Consider the following 17,277-nt stretch of genomic DNA (forward strand, 5'->3'; position numbering starts at 1 on the left):
TCAATAGGCCAAGGAATGATCCCTATTTAAATTTCTACAATCCGGGATCCAAGAATCATCCAAACTTCTCTTGGAGCAATGCTCAAAACATTCAAAATCCACAAGTTTTTCAGCCTCAAGATAATAAAAGGATGTTGATGAGATGTTTGCTAGATTGACTGGGAGTATGGCTACTCTCTCCAATACTACCCAATTTATGAGCAAGACCGACCAATTCATGGTAAGAACCGATGATCTATTCTTCAAAACCAAGGGGCTTCCATTCAGAACCTTGAGGTGCAAATGGGACAACTAGTTAATGCAATGTCAGCTAGGGAGAGAGGTAGTTACCTAGTCAAATGGAGGTAAATCCTAAAGGGAAGGACAAGTAACAATGCATAACAATTACACTTCGAAATGGCAATCAAGCGAAGACTGCAACTAATCTTGATGCTGAAAAAGCAGAGAAACTAAAGGATGCAGAGTTGCAGGAACTAGAAGTTGAAAAATGGATACAGTGGCAGAACCCGATAGATCAGGAAAGGGAAAAAAATGCAAAAGGTTTGAAAAACAACAGTGAAGGATAGCCACGGTATGCAGGTGAGCTTGATTGGCCCGATAATTCACTTACAGCCCCTCTAGTGAAGCCATATGTACCTCCAATTCCATTCCCTCAGATATTGAAAAAGAACCAAGTGGACGCTCAATTCTCCAGGTTCTTGGAGATATTCAAAAAACTTCAAGTAAACATCCCATTTGTCGATGCCTTTGAGCAAATTCTTTGTTATGCTAAATTCTTGAAAGACATACTATCCAAGAAGCGGAAGCTAAGGGAGCATGAGAAGATATAATTGATAGAAGAATGTAGCTCCATTGGGCAAATGAAGCTTCCAATCAAGCAAAAGGATTCGGAAAATTTCACAATCCCATGCACCATTGGAAGCACCTTGATTGAGAGATCCTTGTGTGATCCAGGAGCTAACATTAATTTGATGTCATTTTTGTTTGCTAAGCAGATTGGGTTGAAGGAGATTAGTCCAACCATGATGTCTTTGTAAATGGCGGATAGATCCATTAAATACCCTCTTGGCATAGTGGAATAGTGATGACTTGTGCTCCTTGCATGGCACCTAGGCCATCAAATGTCAACCCAAAGATGCCATTGAGGGGAGTTTACACCACAACTCTCAAGGACACCGATTGAATTCCTATCGGGAAGTTGGGGCTGAAGACTCTAAACCAAGCGCTTATGGGAGACAATCCAGGTTTTATTGTTTCATCCTTATCTCTTTATTTTTGTTCTATTTTCACCTAGTCCATGCATTGAGGACATTGCATAATTTAAGTGTTGGGGGGGGGGGTGAGAATCTAGGTTTCAAAAAAATTTTCTTGACTTCAATGCCTTATGCCATGTCATTCTTGAGTATATCTGGATGAATTTTGTGATTTTTGACACTTTCATAGATCTTGTTGTGGGAATCCACCCAACTGAGTTTTTCCTATCTTGAGTCCAGTTTCACACATTGTGCTCTTTTGTGATGTGGAACACTTGTTTGTGGGGTATGAATTATGACTTGTTTTGGCCATTTGTGATTGTTTGAGATCAATTTCATTCTAAGAAGCACTACTTGAGCAATGAAAAGAAAAAAAAGAAAAAGTTGTGTTTATGAATAATTGGTTTCTTTCATGAGTTTCCCGTTGAGTAATCGAGCCTCTTGCCTGACAAGCAGTGAGTTTCACTTTCACATAAAAAGGTAGGAAATTAGTGTTAGATTATCTTGGTGGCTAGTTTAGTCTCGTAGCCTTTTTGACTCAAGTAATTAGATCCTTTGCGGTGTCTTAACATCTAATGCCCTAAGTCAACTGGATTGAGAGTCATTGGTCGAAAGCTCGTTACATGGGTCATTTAGAAAGTTTAAAGGGTTGAGCATTGCACAAGCTACCTTTGAAAAAAAATAGAAAAAAAAGAATGTAAATAAAAATGAAGTTTGAATAAATGCTCATTGTGTTTGCTTTTTCATTCTTATTTTTCTTGAAAGACTACATGACCATTCTTTAGTTCTTTTTGAAGCCATACATGCAAGTGCATTCCATTATGTGCATCATTTCATGATATCCTTTGGCATGGTGAATGAGATAAGACTCTTGAAGGATTGTTTTTATTGGTTTGAATGCCCTAATGCATGATTTGTTAGTGAGTATAGGGTTGTAATTGTGAGTTCATTTTATACTCTTGTTGATGACATGAATTTTGACATTGTAGTTGTTTAATGTTTGTGGGTATCATTCCCGTAAACCCTTCGGAGACACAACTCCTTCTACTAGGAACACCTAAGGGTTTAAAGGCTTACGACACATGCTAAGTGTCATCATGAGTCCTACGAAAGTGACGTAGATTAGTTTCTTATTTTGCATTAGTATTAGTTGTTTTGTTTTCATTTGAGCTTCAATTAAAATCCTTTCTTCATTCTCAATTTGGTCGAGGGCGAGCAAAGGTTAAGTGTGGGGGTATTTGTTGTGTCTAGAATATACATATATTAGGTACTCCTTTACATGCATTTTCTTGCCATTTTGAGCGAATTGAGTATTGACAGTGACAAATCCAAGATTGAAATTCACTGAGGGCACAATTAAGTAGTGGGGGTCCGATTGCCCCCAAATTTTTTTTTGAGATTATTTATATGGGACGGATATAATATAATAGTTTCAAGCAATGAAACAAGACATTTCAAACAAATCATTATTAAAAGTATTAATCATTTCATCAAATTAGATAATTCTTCTTAAACAAACAGATCATTATTGATCAAAGAAATTTAAAAAAAAAATCAAGAGAAGAGCATCTGTACAAATGAGTGTTTGGAATTGCAATTGATGGAATACAAAATTAAGAAAGACAAAAAGGTTAAATTAAACAATTGCATAATTTCATTATACAAAAAAAATAAATAAATTACTGACTGCGTGGCTTTTAATTAATGAAAGATTTTGTCTTTTCATTTGGGCGGTCCCATTAGAAGTTAGAAAAAAGAAATGATGCAAATAACTACAAAGAATGGGCCTCTTTATTGTTACTGGGCCCGATTAAGTTTCATTGGGAAACTTATTAATTTTGGCTTGAGCTTATACTTAAAGTTCAATATAATAAAACAATTTGCAAAATTTCACTGGGAGCCAGCCCCAATGATTGTATATCAGATCCGCCTCTGAGTATGGATATGCTTAAGTATTCCATTTGTATACATTTAGGGTGTTCGAGGCATGTAAAAAAGAAAGGGAGCGAAATTGAGTCAGAATTAGTCATTTTTTAAGACAGATGCAAATTTCGATCAATCAACATTTATTTCCGACGACTCAAGTGATTTTCTATTGTCGATGATGATTGGGCTTTGATCGGCCTAACCTAAAGCTTCATTTCGATAGTTCGTTAGTCGAAAACGATGGCCGGATTACCAACTTTCGATATAGTGGCGCAAGGAAGAAGAAGGATGGAGGGTATTTTGGTAAGTCAGTAGGCTTTGTCATTGTTTCTAAAGTTTTTTTTAATTTGTTCTTGTTGGAATAAAATTTTAATTTTTGTTCTTATGGGAAAAATCTTTTTTTTTTTAAATTGAATCTTTGTCTTCAAGGCTTCAGTTATATAAGAACGACTTTTTCACCATTGATTTAGAACATGCGGAATTAATGGTGAAAAAAGTGGTCATTACTTGGCTACATTATAGGTTGACAAAATTGATGTTTATTACTTTAAAGCAGTTGAGGAATTTTCAAACCACCGGCAAAGACTGCTGAAAATTCTACATGTTTCATACCAGTAAAGGTTGAAAACGCAGCAGCTGAAGAAAACTTAACCGTCAAAAAGGAATTTTGTGTTTCATAAAATTAATTATCAAAAAAAAACTTCTTTGGAAAGTTCAATCATTTCTTTTACGGACGTACGGCGCACACCAGATAGGGCCCGACTTTATAAATATCCGTTAATCATAATGGAAAATAATTGGGTTGTAAAGGGTAATTTCATTTGTCTCGAAGCATGTGACATGCAATCGACATCAAAAAAAATTTAGTCTGATTTTTTTTTCCTTCTTGGAATTATTTTTTAATTAGTTATTAAATAAATTTTGAGAGGATGCAACTCAATGCAATGGGGAGTTACTAAAAATAGTGGATGTATATGTTCATATTTGTGCTAACATAGTATGCTGCATTTCTTGTTTTATATCAAAAAGGTGAAACTGTTGGACCTCTAGTCACTCGATGTTTTTTATGGTAAATGTGGGAGTAAGAAACCGCACCATCGGAGTGAGCTCACTACTGAACTTAGAGAGCTCACACGGAGCTTGACACTTCAAGACTTGCAATGGAAGACCATGAGCCCACTGGTGGCCTGAGATTCTCCAACGCTCAAGTTAGTAAACTTGCAAAGAAAATAGGAATTGAGACCTTTGAACCCTCGTGGCCGACGTTTCTTATCAATGTCGCAGTGGCAATTGACACTTATTGATCCGATGCATCAAGGTATTCTCAATTGAATATGGTGATGAATACACAAAAAGTTTCATCCTTGTCTTGTCTGAGGTTTATCAAGCTAAGGTTCAGCTTCCTCGCACTTGCAAAGTTGATCACAAACTTTGGATAAGTCCATGAAGTTGGTGATGCTGTGACGAGGAAGGTTTAGAAATCATGTATTTACTGCTCAAGTGACATAGGATAGAAAAGCCTTGCAGAGAACTACCTCAATTGCCCCTCGAAATTTTATCATAGATTTGACACCGATGACTTGATTGAAAGGGTATGTCTTCTCGTCCTACTTGTCCAAGGTTGGAACCTTAAAGTGGGCATGCATCTCGGGTGACAAGAGCGTTGGCGAGTTATCTACATTGCATCCACAAGTGCTTGCCCTTGCAAAGCTATGATCTTTCATTCCATCATATCCTCCAATTACTTTTCTATATCATCTTCATAGGTTTTTCAAGATAGGTCTACTTGGGTGCTCCCAACGAAGTCTCTTCCTCGTACGTTCTATCTCAGATTTTCGAGCTAGAGCTTATGTCCTCCTCATTCTAGAGAGAAGTTGGGTTCTCATACTGAGGCTGCTGAGGTGTGTTCATCCTTTCGGCTAAAGCTTGCACCTATTGCAAGAGATGGGCAAATTGCTCAAAAGTAATTTGAGCGTTCTGTTGTTCGGGGTTGTTTTTCGTAGGTTGTCCCAATGTGGGACAATTGACCTCGATTTGTCCATAATGTGCTGACATCTAGTCCTAAGTATTGTTACTTTGGTAAGTTAGTCGTACCCACAAACGATACCAAATTGATGATGTTTGAATCAAGCTCGGTCTTGGTGACATATCAAGTGGTCGGGCTAGCATCAGTAAGTGACTTCTCGACTGCATTCATCCTTTGAGGATCCACACATGAGAAAATGTGAGCTAAGGGGTCCAGAGGTGAATCCTTTAGGGGACGCTTCGATGCTCAAGTTAATTTAAGATGCTATTAGTTGGGTGTTCACGATGTTCAAAGCTCTTGCTTTTAGCAATTCAAAGTGAAGAGTTTGGAACCGTTTACTTGGTACTAGAGGCCCCCTTTTATATGAGTATGAGTGAGATATTCTAAGAAGATTTTCAGGAGGATTGTTGGGAGATCGAATCCTCTCCTGATTTTTTCATGATTCTCGATTTCCTTTGGTCTTCGATCACCAGGGTTTCTGAGGTGATGCTGCTATTTGTTTATTTTCGAGATGTCTTCTCTTTTTAGGTGCACTATTTGTTGATTTATTGGGTACCATTTTCTCAACTCGGCACTTCTAGTATGCCTTGGTCGGCAGCTTAGTGGGGGACGTGTCGTACTCTCTGTCACTTGTCGTCATTCTAGTGAAAGATATTTTCGGTATCATCAATATATATTGGTAATTACATTACTTAACCTCGTCTAGGAGCCACAACAAGTAAAATATTTGTATTGTTTTTTGAAATAGGTAGATATGCCTTAAATGCTGTTGTCACCCTAATATTCTAAGGGTACATTTGGTAGAGCGGTTGAACTGATTTTCAAGGCTAGCTTAAAAGTTATGTAATATGCTGTAAGGTGTTTGACAAACTAAAAAGGGGTTTAGTGCATATAAGTCACTGAAAGATACCCTTATTTGTAATTTGGTCACTCAAGGAAAAAAATTTTAAATTGGGTCACTCAATGTTTCAATTTTAAGCAATTAGGCCATGAGGCTTCCATTCCAGCCAATTAGTCACTGGAACTTGTTGACATGTTCAATTTTATCCTATGTGGACCAAAATGACGTGGAATTTTGTGATGACGTGGATAAAAGAACTCATTTTTAAGATACGAATTCGACAAGGCAGCACTCGCCTGCTTCAGCAACCTAGCGAAGGAATTCTCCTCATCGTTCCTAGTCGTTGATTCTAGGAGAGTCAGATCTGGTCTGTACCGTTCGAACATTCTCGATCCAAACACATCTGATATCGTCGATCTCTGAGACACCATCCTCGGCCATTCCTCCCTCTTGCTGCTCCAGAACCTACCACAACAACAAACCCAAGTCAGTGCCCACGATCAACCCGGACGAATCTTGGTGAATTAAATCGCAAGATTCAAAAACTAATGGTCATGGATGGAAAGGTAGAGATCTAACTGTGGTGTGCATCGTCCTCTGGTTCTTGTGTAGAGAAAGCCAAGCCTTCTTAACCTTGTCCTCTGGTTCTTGTGTAGAGAAGGTAAAGGTATTTTATGCTTTCTGCAACTTTTCTTTTGTCCTTTTGGGTCTTTTGATGCTCAAGCAAAGGAGCTTCCATGAGCATTATGATGATGACAAAGCAGTCTTCTGGATCCGTTCTTAACCTTTTGTCTTCTTTATTAATTTTTTTTTTTTTGAAAATGAGTTTTTTATCCACGTCATTTTGGTCCACATAGGACAAAATCAGACATGTTTGCAAGTTACGGCAACCAATTGATCAGAATTGAAGCCTTATGACCTAATTGTTTAAACTTAGAACATTGAGTGACCAAATTTTAAAAAAATTTCTTTGAGTAACCTAATTACAAACGGGGGTATTTTTCAATGATCTATATGCATTAAACCCAACTAAAAACTTATGCTAGCTTATTAGTTGTTGAATGAAAGTATTGTCTTAAATTTTTTAATATTATATTTTATGATTTTCATAAATTTTATAATACATTTTGTTATTAAATTTAACCTGAAATTTAATCTAATAAATATAATATATTATTAAAATTAATTTTATGTATAATATTATAAATATTTTTATATCAATAATAATGTATTAATAATAAAATTATATTATAATACTATATTAATGCTAATTATCTTAATATTAATAATTTTATATTTTTATATTTTATATTTTACTTATTTCACTATGAATATTATTATTATTATTTTATAAGAGAGAGTAATTTAAACCTCTTTATACATACAATACTTAAAAGCAGCAACCTCTATCGTTCATACATCATGACAGTTTGCTATACCTAATTAAAAAAAAAAGTGATTTATTTAGTAATTATATATATTTGGACTCTATAACCATATTTATATAATAAATTAATTTTATATATTGTATTTATTAAAATTTAAATTTGAAATTTTATTTGTATAATTTTATACCTATAATATATATATATATATATATATATAATAAATTAATTTTATATATAGTTTTTTTTTGATGAAAAATGTTGTTCTGGTGAGAGAGACATTTTTACTAGTATGCATTGCGTAGTTCCATGGATTTCGGACCATCATCATCGTCATTGTCAAAGTCTTTATCTCAAAAGTTTAGGGTCAACTACATGAGTTTATGAGAACATAGCGAGAATCCACCACCTGTATTCGTTTTCTCCATTCATTTCTATCATGAATCATACATTCATTCATTTCTATTAACTCCATATGGGGGTTCCCAACAAGTTTTATATAAATGGTAACTCATGCACCTACAAGCTTTTTAATTTTTTTTAACCTCAACCTTCCACTAGATAACTTTTTATATTCAAGATTTTGTTCACCCCATCACATTTTATTGCACATGTACACGTATGTACTAGAGCCTTCTGGAAGAACAAGCGAAAGTAAAAAATGAAGCTGATATCTATGAAATAACATTAATTTCTAACATAATGTCATCATGTACGTCATTATCACAGAAGCACCTAATAAATTAGAAAACAATACATGCATGGTCAAACTAAAACATGTACATAGTTGTAGTGAAGGAGGCACTCATATAATTCTATATTACTAGTTAAAAGCATTGTTTTAAAAATTAGATTTCGAATAGTGTCGATTAGGTCAGTGATAACTGGTTCAACCAGTTTGATTGACAAACCGATTTGATTTAATTAATTAAAAATTCATAATAAATTACAAAAAAATATAAATTATTAGAAAAATAGTAGAAAAATAAAAAATACTATAAATTAAATTCCATCCAAATAAGAAAGTCCAACGTCACCATTTAAATTTTAAAGTCAAAGTCTAACATAATCTCAAATTAACAAAAATATCACAATACAAGTCCAACATAATCATTCCCAAATTAAGAAATTAGAAGCCAATAGAATTCAAACATAATAACAAGAATAAACACTTCAAATATTACAATTGATATTCAAAGTTGGTGAAATCAAGGTCATCTTCTCGATATTCTCGTATATCATCATCCCATCAACACCACCGTCGCCACCACCACCACCACCAACAACGCCAACGCCAACACCACTACGGCTACCGCTACCATTATCACCACCATCCCAAACAACTATAATTGCTCCTTCATCTATGCAAAAAAAATATTGTCAAAACTCAAGAGACATAGTACAAAGTAAAAGATAATTAAACTCTTTAACTTACTCCCTTGTGCTTGAGACAAGGTTGGTTCCGGTCGCGCTGCCATTTCCTCCAACAATCTATTTTGTTAATGTTGTCATAATCCAAGGGATCAAATAGGTTATTCTTGTTGTAAAACTTATAAAAAAAAAAGGAAACGCTACTGAGTCATTATTTAGAAAAAAAAAGTTGAATAAAAAAGATGAATAAATATTTCAATAAATCAAACCTCTTCTGCAAACGAAGATAGTAGTGATCAAAGACAAGATCACTTAGTCTTTCATGGGCTAACTTGTTCCTCTTCTTTGTATGTACCCTTTCAAACACACTCCAATTCCTCTCACAACCAGAAGATTAGGCAGTTTGGCTAAGAAGACATACAACCAACTTTTTGAAAATTTAAAACATCATATCCAAGTGTTCTCCACCATTCATCTAATAATGAACATTAGAAATATAATTTCATTAACAAAATTTCTATGAAACTACGTAATTATAAATAAAATATCGTATTAATTAATTACCATGTCAAGTAGTTTTGTTTGTGTGAAAGGCAAGTCTAGAACCAAACCCCATTTATCGATTCCTAAATATACTATTCTTATTCACCATCTCATTTTGAGGATCCACGCATTTTTGTGCTCAATGACCTTCGTTAACCCACGCATAACTTTTGGTTTGGTGTAGAAATTTTTTTGGTCATACTAAAAAGCAGGGTTCAACCAATATGTAGCAACATGGATATCTTTATGCAACTTTTTGTCCGATGTCTTCTTAATTACGCTAGTATAGGACTTATAGAGTAATTTCTTATTTTTGAATGTATCATTGATTCCCTTAAGTGCCCTATACATGCCTTCATATACATATCCTAAAACTGGTCCTTCATCAGAATCAACAATCCTCAACAAACGTAACAATGACTCCATAATTTTACACACTACCAAGCAATCATTCCAGAAACTTGCTATCAAGCAATACATCTTGTATTTGTTTGGTTTTCATTGTACTAGACCCGCTCCAATCACTATACTCCTTAGATACCACCATATCTTACAAATCTATTTTATGTTTGCTTATACTCTTCAAGGCAATAAAAGTGGTAGCAAAACGAGTCTCATCGGGCCTTAAAATTTCCTTCCACCCATTTCTCCTCCTCAATCAATCCAAAGTCCATTTGTCATTGTAAACAAATACAGTAACACAAGATTCACGTTATGCCAAAGTTGACACATTTGAGAATTTAGCAATGTCTTTAAGAATTAAATTGAGACAATCAGCCTCATAAGGCGACCAATTAATGGTAAGATATTTCTCCGAAAGCGACTGCGAATTACTTGTCGTTGATGCATCTTGTGTAGATGTTGCAATATCACTTGAGTTTTCCATCTTCTATACACCAAAGTCAAGACAAATCAAACAAACAGAGAAATAGAGCATAGACAAAGTCACAAAATCAAACATACAGAGCAGATACACAACAATCAAAAGTTCAAAACCTCAATGAGTACTAGAAGAGTGACAAAACGAAGAACCAAAATAGAGCAATATAGAGATAAGCGGATAATGGCAGAAAATTATAATAGAGAGACAAGCAAAACTAGGCCTAAAATAGTAAGAATTCCTGACTAGAACCCCCATCACTGACAGAGAGAGGACTTAATCTCCACTTTGACAAATGTAGTTGTAAACCAGAAAATTCAAATAAAACCAAACATTGGATTCAATAAAGTAGTAGCGAAAGAGAACGGGACAGACCTTAGTGTGCCAGGGTGAGAGATCGTCGCGTCTAGCGGCACCGTCGCAAACTGGCAGAGAGAGCGAAAGTCTAGATCTAAGGTCTGTAAGTATTTCTTTCATCTCCAATTTTCGATTTTGAGTCTTTCTATCTTTGACTTTGTTATTTTGTCTTTGTTTTATTTGTTAGTTTTTCATTATTTATTTATTTTAATTTTCAATATTTCATTATTTTAAATCTTTGACTTTTGAATTTTGGGTTTAAATGAGCAGGACACCCAATAAGAAAATCGACATAGTGTAGGTCAAATCGTTATTTGATTGATATTTAAGCATATCAAACCGGTGGAGGATCTGGTTTCTGGTTTAATCGGTTCAATTGACTAGTCCAATCAATATTTTAAAACATTGCTTAAAAGTGGACTTATTAACATACAAGCACTATTTTTGTATATATTATTTTGAGTACTTTTTTATGGGTATTTTCTGAGTAATTAATTGTTTGATGTGTCCCTAAATGTCTAAATCAATTAATTAAATATCATAGGTTCAACTTATGAAAAGAGTTAGAACTCCAATTTAATTAAAATATAATTTTTCAAACTCAAAATTTGTTGATTTTTTTTTAATTTTAAATATTAGATTATTTAAAACTTAATTCTTACAAATAGTTTGAAAAACATCATTGGAATATAATTTTCAATAATATATACATTATTAAGAAGACATTTGAAAACGTGTGTGCTGACACAACTAGTTAATCAAAAATTATGGGAACTTGTGGAATAATAAACAATAATTGAACACCACAATTTTTAAGAGGAAATCCAAAAGGGAGAAAATCTTAAGTCAATAAAGCCACTAACCTTGAAATAATCTACTATACTGAATGAAGATTACAAATGATTTACTTAACCTTTCTCAACATCTTAATACATCGTAGATTCAACGTTGTTAAAGGTTTGATTGAAAGTGTGTAGTTTATTTTCTCTCAAGGAGGCAATATATAAGTTACAATTAATCAACATTCAGTGATTCACGGGTATCAATTATCCTTTGATAAGGAAACTGGAAATCAACTGGAAATCAATCATATAATAAGAGAATATTATGTTGACTTGTTTAACACTCCCTCTCAAGTTGGTGCGTAGATATCTACTAAGCCCAACTTGTCCAACGAGTCATGAAATACCCTTGTAGATATGGCATGAGTTAAAACATCTACTAATTGTTGATCTGATTTACGAATGGAACCTCCACCAACTTATCTTCTAGTTTCTCCTTGATGAAGTGCCGATCTACCTCAACATGTTTAGTACGGTCATGTTGTACTGGATTATCTGTTATCTCCCTCGCTGCTTGATTGTCACAATATAGGCGCATTGGTTCTTTTGGCTTGAACCCAATTTCAGTGAGCAAAATCCTAATCCACAAAAGTTCACAAATCCCTTGCTCCATCCCCCTATACTCGGCTTCTGCAGAGGACCGCGCCACCACATTCTGCTTTTTGCTTGTCCATGTCACAAGGTTGCCTGCCACGAATGTAAAGTAACAAGACGTAGACTGCCGATTAACAATGTTACCAGCCCAGTCTGCATTTGTGTACCCTTCTACTTTCACATGACCATGCTTTCAAAAACTCCAATCTGCATCAATGTACCCTTCTACTTTCATATGACCATGTTTTCGGAAACGTAATCCTTTGCCCGGGCTTCCCTTCAAATAACTCAGAATACGAGTAACTGCTTCCATGTGATCTTCGCTTGGTGCATGCATAAACTGACTGACAACACTTACTGCATATGCAATATCGGGTCTCGTCAATGATAAATAGATCAACTTTCCTACCAACTTTTGATATCTTTCTTTGTTTGTAGGAATTTGATCCTCGTAAATACCCAGATGATGATTTTACACAATTGGAGTATCAGTCGGCTTGCATGAAAGCATACCAGTTTCAGACAGAAGGTCCAAAACATACTTCCGTTGTGATAGACAAATTCCCTTCGGAGAGCGTGCAACTTCAATACCCAAGAAGTACTTGAGTCCTCCTAGGTCTTTCATCTCAAACTCTGACGAAAGGTGCTTTTGTAATCTCTCAATTTCTTGTACATCATCTCCTGTGACGATCATATCATCAACATATATGATAAGCAAGGTTACTTTCTTACCATTATGTTTGATGAATAGTGTATGGTCTGAGTTTCCTTGCCGATATCCATATTTCTTCATAGCTTGTGTAAACCTCCCAAACCACGCTCTGGGTGATTGTTTGAGGCCATATAACGCCTTATGAAGCCTGCAAGCTTTTCCTTTTGAATCAGGAACACCGAATCCTGGTGGAAAATCTATGTACACTTCTTCCTGTAGGTCTCCATGTAGGAAGGCATATTTTACATCAAACTGTTTAAGAGTCCAATCAAAATTAGCAGCCAAAGACAATAAAACTCGAATATTATTCATTTTTGCAACAGGAGCAAAAGTTTCATGATAATCGACTCCGAAAGCCTGTGTGTAGCCCTTAGCTACCAGTCTAGCTTTGAACCGATCAACTGACCCATCTGCTTTGTGTTTAACTGTGAACACCCATTTGCAACCTATAACTTTCTTACCCGAAGGAAGAGAAACTACACTCCAAGTTCTATTCTTCATTAAGGCCTCCATCTCTACTCTCATTGCTGCAGTCCATCGTGGGTCTTGTAAAGCTTCTTCCACCCTTGTAGGAATTTTTGTTGCATCAATATGGTGAACTAAAGCACAATACGATGGTGGTAACCGGTGAGTAGATACATAGTTTGTAATGGAATACTTTACTTTCTCCTCCGGAGAATACCTCTCAGGTGGTTTCCCACGATTTTTTCTAGGAGGTAACACATATGTACTTTCTACAGGACCACAATTGTAACAAGTTTCAGGGTCAGGGATACTTACCTCTGGGATATTGGTAGGACCAGCAGATCTTGGAGGTGATACTAGAGGAGGGGTTTTTTGTGCTTCATCTGCTGCACACGGCACTGCATGCAGAGTCTCTGATGCTACAATCTCAGCTTCATGCACTACGTCAGGCACGGTCACTGCTTCAATCTCACTCTCCACTATAACACGTTCCCTAGCTTCACTTTCGGCTTCAATCTCAGTTGTGGGTTCTTCTAACACTATACCGAACTGACCATAACCCTCATCATTACATTGAGGTTCCCCCTGAGGATCATGGTTAGTTCAGGTAGGAGGAAAAAATAATGAATTCTCGGAGAACGTAACATCCATTGAGACATACATGTGACGAGAGGAAGGATGATAGCATCGGTACCCCTTCTGTTGGGGACTAAATCCAAGAAATACACACCACACTGCACAGGGATCTAGTTTACTTCGTTGATTCTTGGGTAAGTGCACATAAGCAACGCAACCAAAAACCCAAGGTTCTAAAGTTAAGGAAGAGCAAATAGAGACATGATCAGCCAATGTTGCCAAAGGAGTTCGAAAATCTAGAACTTTAAAAGGCATCTGATTCATCAGGTAGACTGCGTAGGTGACGGCATAATTCCAATATGTTTGGGGAACACTTGCGCCAATCAACAGTGCTCGTGTGGTTTGAAGGATATGCCGATTTTTCCATTAAGCAATCTCGTTTTGCTGTGGGGTTTGAGGGCATGTAGTCTCATGAAGTATGCCTTTGTCCTGGAAAAAATTAACAAGGTTGTAATTTATATACTCACCACCATTATCGGAACGAAGCACCTTGATGGGGAGTGAATATTGGTTTTGAACCATGTAATAGAAAGCTTTGAATATGCCACTGACATCGCTCTTATTTTTCATCGTATAGATCCAAGTCATCCTAGTGCAATCATCCACAAAGGTGATAAACCACCGAATTCCAGACAAAGTAGTAACCGGTGACGGTCCCCACACATCAGAGTCAATTAATTCAAAAAGAATAACTTGTTTATTAAAACTGATAGGATAATGAGTACGATGGCTCTTGGCCAACTTGCAGATATTACAATCTAAATAAGACTCTAAAATATTCTGAAATAACTTAGGTAATAATTTCCGTAAATATCCAAAGGATGCATGACCCAACCTTCTATGCCATAGCTGGATGGTTTTGACACCGGCATTATCACTACCTTGGACTTGATAAGCACGCCCTGAAGTAATATCCTCCACGTAATACAACCCCCTCCGTTTAGAACCACGCCCAATGATCTCCTGAGTCCGAATATCCTGGAGTAAGCAAAACGTAGGAAACATCAGTACAACACAATTTAACTGAGTAGTTACTTGTCCTACAGACAACAAATTACTGGATAATGCAGGTACAAGTAAGCAATTGTGTAGAGAAAGAGTATGAGTAAGGGCTACAGAACCCGCTGCAGTGACAGGGATAACACTGCCACTTGCTATAATAATACTATCTCGAGGAGGATGAATTGTGGAATTCAAAAAAGCCGGATTATATGTCATGTAGTCCATAGCATCAGAGTCAATAATCCATCATGTATCATGGGGTGCAGAGATAGTTAGGGCAGTGCCTATATTACCTTTATCACGGTTGTCATCTCCTTTAGAAATCATAATGAGGAGAGATAATTCAGAATTGAGACCATCTATCTCAGCAGCTGTTGAATTTGAGTGGCCGGTTGCTATGGCTGCCACTCCTGAGCTATTTTTTTCTGGATTTGTTCGCTTGTTACCCTTCCCTCGATTATGCTTTCTTCGTTCGAGGAACCAATCTGGGTACCCATGAATTTCGAAGTAGGTTTCTTTAGTATGTCGAGTTCCATGGCAGTGGCTACATTTAAGCTTGTCCTTCTCAGCTTCTTCTGAGTCACATAAAGGCCGAGAGGTGTCTTTAGGAAAAGACTTGGTAACCATGGCCACGGATGAACTACTTTCTTTACCTCCAAGCATAGTTATCTGTCTTTGTGTTTCTCGTCGGACTGTATTGAAGCACTCCTCAATCTTCGGGATTGGCTTCATCCGGAGAAGATCACTCTGGATTGAGTCAGCCATCATTTAGTCCTGCAAGGAAATCATATACTCGTTCTTGTTGGATCACTTCTTTCCAGGTTTTTATGTCGGCTGCACACACCATCTTGTTGGGACGTCTCTTATCAATTTCCTGCCAGGCTCCCTTTAATTCTGCAAAATAGAGATTTACCTGGAGGCCCACTTGCCGTGTTCTTGTTGCTTTACAACGTAGTTCATAGTATTGAGATTCATCCTCACCATCATAGAACATCTGAGAGACGCTATCCCATATCTCTTTTGCTATTGGAAGTTTAATAAACAACCCAAGTATGTGTTGTTCCATGGTCCTCAATAACCATCCATCGCAAATAGCCAGGGTCCTTCTCGTCAACCGGTTTTGTATGACCAGTGAGATACCCAAGCTCGTTTTGGCTTGCTGCATGGACCTCCATCATCCTCGACCAGATTTTGAAGTTTCTATCACCTAATTTGAAGCCGAACGCAGTCATGTTGGTGGATTCAAGAGGCTCGTTTGAAATACTCTTTGTTTCATTAGAACCACTCATCGTGGTAGTTGGAATGGTTAGTGGAAGTACTCCACTGTCATTTGTCATGTCTCTTGTCTTGAGACACTACAGACTGTTGTGGTTTTGGTTAAGAAGAATGAAGAAGACGAAGTGGACGGCGAGGGTTAAAGGAAGGCTTCGATACCATGTTAAAGGTTTGATTGAAAGTGTGTAGTTTATTCTCTCTCAAGGAGGCAATATATAAGTTATAATTAATCACCAATCAGTGATTCAAGGGTATCAATTATCATTTGATAAGGAAACTGGAAATCAATTGGAAATCAATCATATAATAAGAGAATATTATGTTGACTTGTTTAACAAACGTATGTTTCCCAGAACATGAATTCACCTTTGTTGTACCTCAGAATCCACCTTTGTTGTACCTCAGAATCCACCAAGGATTTTCACTTGACAATCTTGTCGGGAATCCACCTAGCTAAACCATCCTTGGAGTCCACCAAGGATCTTCGGGTGACCGTCTATAATTTAGTGTCACCAGAGAATCTCACAAAAATGTTGATGTTTTTCTCTCACACTCAAATACTCTCTCAATCACCTATACATTTGTTCTAACACTCAAAAATATTAGAGAGTAAACAATGGTACAGAACCCGAAAAGCTATGACAAGATCTTGAGCTTTTTGTTCAAATGCTTCGATAATGTGTTCAGGTCAAATGCCATGTTATGTACTTGACCTGTAGAGCTTGTGATAAGTAGTAGATAACAAATATGATGATGAGACACAAATCTACCTTATCATCTACTTGGTAGAAAGTCTAAAAGATTTAAGGTATAATCACTTAATGATAAAGAGATAACAACTTATCTGATCTATTTCCTTTCTCTTATCTTTATCTTTTAGAGTTTTTTTTTTTTGAAATAACACAGAGAAATATGTTTGCAGTTGGAATCATCTTTTAGATTTTTTAAATCTTAGATAATATTAACTATTCCTAATATAAGTTTTATCAAAAAAGAGATTAATTCAAGAAAGCAAAATGGATAGTATACAAATTAAATCAAAAACTAGAAAGAATAGAGTTAGATAAAAATCTGATTGACTACGTTAGAATCCGGTCCACACGTAATGAGAACCTGCGTGTTCTTAGGGTTTATTGACCCAAAATTTCTACCAAGTCTCTTCGATTTTT

This window comes from Tripterygium wilfordii, chromosome 19, assembly GCF_013401445.1.
Source record: "Tripterygium wilfordii isolate XIE 37 chromosome 19, ASM1340144v1, whole genome shotgun sequence".
Taxonomy (NCBI): domain Eukaryota; kingdom Viridiplantae; phylum Streptophyta; class Magnoliopsida; order Celastrales; family Celastraceae; genus Tripterygium; species Tripterygium wilfordii.